The sequence below is a fragment of the Oryzias latipes genome, chromosome 1 (assembly GCF_053564925.1).
Source record: "Oryzias latipes strain Hd-rR chromosome 1, Olatipes_Hd-rR_3.1".
NCBI classification, from domain to species: domain Eukaryota; kingdom Metazoa; phylum Chordata; class Actinopteri; order Beloniformes; family Adrianichthyidae; genus Oryzias; species Oryzias latipes.
The window spans coordinates 11,280,562-11,284,840 of NC_136237.1; positions in this window are offsets into that span (position 1 = coordinate 11,280,562).

The window sequence follows — 4,279 nt, forward strand, 5'->3', positions numbered from 1 at the left end:
TCACCGTCTCTGTTTATGCATCAGCACAGCAAATAAACAGCACATTAGTTCAATATGAAGATCCATGCTTTTCTCTGTACATGAACAAGCTGGTCCACTGCCTGGCTCCATGTTTATAAGGAGGGGCAGAAGCATGCATGTCTCAGTTCCTGCATGCATTTTGGTGAACAAAAGATGTGAAGATTCTTTGAATCTTTCCATGGCATTTCAAACCATGGTGTAGCAGTAGGTAGCAGCCCTGCAGCGTGATGGTTGCTCTGCATCTGTAAGGCTTAATTTAATACAAGATCAACTTCTCACAGGAGCAACAGATGCTACTGAAGTCCATCATTTTCCTCTTACTCTTTCCTTGTGTCAGTTCTTATTGAGCCCTCGGGGGGGCAATTTCAAAAAGATTGGTGTATTTCCAACATGCAAATGACAAGTGGAAAAATAAAGAATCCTTAACAGCAACTACTGTGCCTCTACATTTACATTGTGTTTTGTGCAGACTTATGTTGATATTTAGTTTGAATTCTCAGATAACTTTACATTGTATTCTTGTTAATATTTTCTCTTTGTATTCAAGACAAATTTACAACCTCTGACAACAAATGAAGAAAAGAAAAAATCTTTTGGCTAACTAGTGCATTTGAGATGTTTTTTAATGTGCAATGTCCCTGTTTAAAAAAAAAAACAACAAAGAACTACGTTCAATTTTCTTAAGCCATTCCTTTTGTGAATAAGGGACAGCAGGATCCTAGTCTGACTGCTGTCGGGTGAAGGAGGGGTATATCCTGGACAGGTATGTCAGTCTATTGCAGGGCCCAATAACACTTAATTCATATAGGGACAATGTAAGATCCTCGAATAACCTATGAAGCATGTTTTTGGACTAAGAGGAGGCAATAGTCCCTGGAGAAAACCCACACATGCACAGGAAGAGCATGCAAACTCCTCACAGAAAGTTCAGCTTCCCCAGATTCCCAGCTGGAATTTCATCTGTGTGGAGTTTGGACTGGAGCCTTTTTGATATTCAGGAAGAGCAGTAACCCCAGTGCCACTGTTCAGCCCTTTAGTAACAATAAAGTTACAACCCAATTCATAAATATTAAAACCAAACAGGCAGAGGCTCCGATCAAACAAACTGATCACCTGAGCAGTAAGGAGAAACTCATCCACACCTTAAGTTCACTGGGAAGTAGAGGGGAGTTCCACATGCCAGAAGTCTTTTCTTAGCTAAAAACACAATTTGTTTGAGAGAGAAAAAAAAGCAGATTCACAGGGAGACAGCAGCAGCACCACACTTACCAGGAAGCACAGAGGGTTAGCCACCAGAAAATGGACGCAGTATGAGCACCACACATAAGTGTTCAAGTGTTGGGCCAAACCATTTTTATCCTGCTCCCAGGTAGTCAGGGGGTTACCTGCAGCTGTGCAGCATCATCCTGCTACAATATCTTTGTTTACATTTCAAGTATGATCAAAGAAAGTTTCTTTAAGGATTATACTTGCTGGCTGGTATTTTTTTTAAATAAATTTTACAAATGGACAAACTTATTTGTCCAATGTTTTAAAAATTAAGTCTATTACACTTTTATGATACAATTTCTGCAGATGTCAATAACACCTGATTACACGGCACAGATAAGATGAGTTGCCTACAAAGAAGTTCTGAAGGACAGACAGAAGAGGTGTAGTTGGAAGGTCTTTTGTTCCAGTATTTCATTAGGTCATGGGACCTTGTTTTATTTTGAACGAGCTCTCTAGATTCAATAATCTGCTCTTTGAATCAAATCTGTTTTTTGGCATATCGTATTTTTATGTTGTGATGTTGGGTTTCAATGATAATTTCGCACCTATTAAAATGTCTAAGAAGACTGTACGGAGGCACAGCGGTTAGCGCTCTCCCCTCATGGTTTCATGACTCTGATTGTGGCATTTCTGTTTGAAGTTTGCATTTTCTCCCATGCATGTATGTTTTCTTCAGGCACCCTGGCTTCCTCCTTCCGTGTAAAAACATACTTCATAGATAAATTGATTACTCTAAATTGTGTGTGTGATTGTGTGTCCCTCCAACCGACTGATGACCTGTCCAGGGTGCCCCCTACCCAACAGCAGCCAGGCAAAGCCCTGTTAGCCAGCTCCACCACCTGAATGGGATACAGTGGGTTGCAAAAATGGATGGGTAAACTGCATTTTATAAAAGGCAAATGTCTTTAACACATAGGAGGAACTATTTGTGATGCAACACTGACCTCCTCAGGACTCCACAGGTAACCTTCATAATGCCTGCTGGGAAAAGACAGGGGCACACAGGGGTGTGACAACAATTAGCTCTTGATCTTACAGTGAGCTTTTTTCCCCTATGGGATCAAAAGAAAAGGGTCAATTCATGCAGCGCTGTTACTGTGACCCCTTCCACCTATTAAATCCCTTTTTATAAATTAGAACTTCAAAAGATTACACACATTTTTTATGGATAGAACATAAATGAATAAAAATCAAAAAATAAAATCATAAAAATTGCAGTCTAATACAAATGCCATAATATAATACTAGGGGTTTTCATACTGCTTGTTATTTTCAATCAATGTGGACAGTTTTCTCGCATATTTTTTATTTTTTATTTTAGTGATTTAAAATTTAAACAGATTTCTTTATGGAATGTGCTTGATAATGGTTTGCTTTTTAAGAACCTGTTCTTTGAATGTAAAATTTCCCAGATATCAAATAATCAAATAATTTATCAACAAAAACCCCTCCAAATAATAATGTTCTCTTTTTGCTGATGGAATAAGAACAGGAAACTTTGAAGAGCACCAACTAAAAAAATACTCCACAAAAAATCATTTACAAATACACGTTCAAATTCAAAAAACAAATGATTAAGTATTTTCTTATTAAACTCACAATGAGAACAATTATCTGCTTGACAACAAAACTCATAACATCACGGATAAACGGCATAAATAATTTAAAAATGGATTAATTTGTATTTCGGAGGAAAAAATGACATCTTAATTTGAATACTTCCTCTTTTTTGTAATATTGTGAAATGGACTTACTTTTAGAAGATGTTGGAAACAGTTCTCTAACAAACAAAGATCATATAAATAACAATTCCATCCAAACTTTCAAACTCTACGGCTTTAATTAATCCTTGACTAATATCCTAAATTGTTGTTCCTTTTTTATTTAATGATTCTTGTTTACCCTTCGACAGACTGGCGACCTGTCCAGGGCATCCCCTGCCTACGCCCAAGTAGCCGGGACAGGCTCCGGCAGCCCCGTGACCCCGAAAGGGACAAAGCGGTACAGAAAAATGAATGATTCTTGTTTTTCCATGTCAAATAGAAATTGGCCTGGTTTGATTCTTTTCTAGCTGATATAGGAATTGACAGTGAATATGCTGGATAAATGAATCCTGATCAACATTCCAGTTTAGTAGAAAGAATTTCCATTGAGCCTGCCTTATTCCTATTGGCTATGTATCCAGTGAAACACAATTTTAGGAAAACAGAGAGGGCATTTATTGATATCAGCTTATTAATGGCTGAAAGGTGTTTTGCACAAGCTTGGAAAAATATTAACCGACCTAGCATAAATCAGTGGCTAAAACAAACGTTGTATTGTCTTCCATTGGAAAGAATAATGTATATCCATAAAACTAAAAACACCTATTTGAAGAAATTTGGGTACCCTTTCTCAATTATAATCAAAATCTCGACCTAGCAAGCGATTCAACAGGTTTTTGATTTCAACTGCAGGGAATTTTACAATCTCAGCTTACAAGCTTATTGTCAAAGTGTGCTGTGACAGTATCAGACGAGAACAAATGTTCATTGTTAAGTTTTGTTCTATTTGTTTATTTATTTGTGTGCAGATACTTGTTTTGAGCAAAATGGCATACTATGCAGCCTTTTTTCACATGGAAAATGAAACTGGTATTACTGAAGTTGCTGTGTTGTCATGACTCATTCTTTAATAAAAAAGTTTAGTTTCTGCACAGAATGTTTCTGTTATACTTTGACCACATGTTTATTAAATAACTTTACACCTTTCTAAAGTTTTGCATCACTTCATTTGCTCCATTGTTTTGCTGTCTTTGGTAATGTAAACAGATATTTTCAGTCCTAACAGGTATCTTATAACTGGGGCGGCCGTGGTGCAGTGGTAGGGCGGTCGACCTATGATCATAAGCTTGCAGGTTGAATTCCCGCTTTGCATGCCCATGTGTCCTTGGGCAAGACACTGAACCCCACCTTGCCTCTGGTGGGAGGTTGGCACCAGAGTTCAG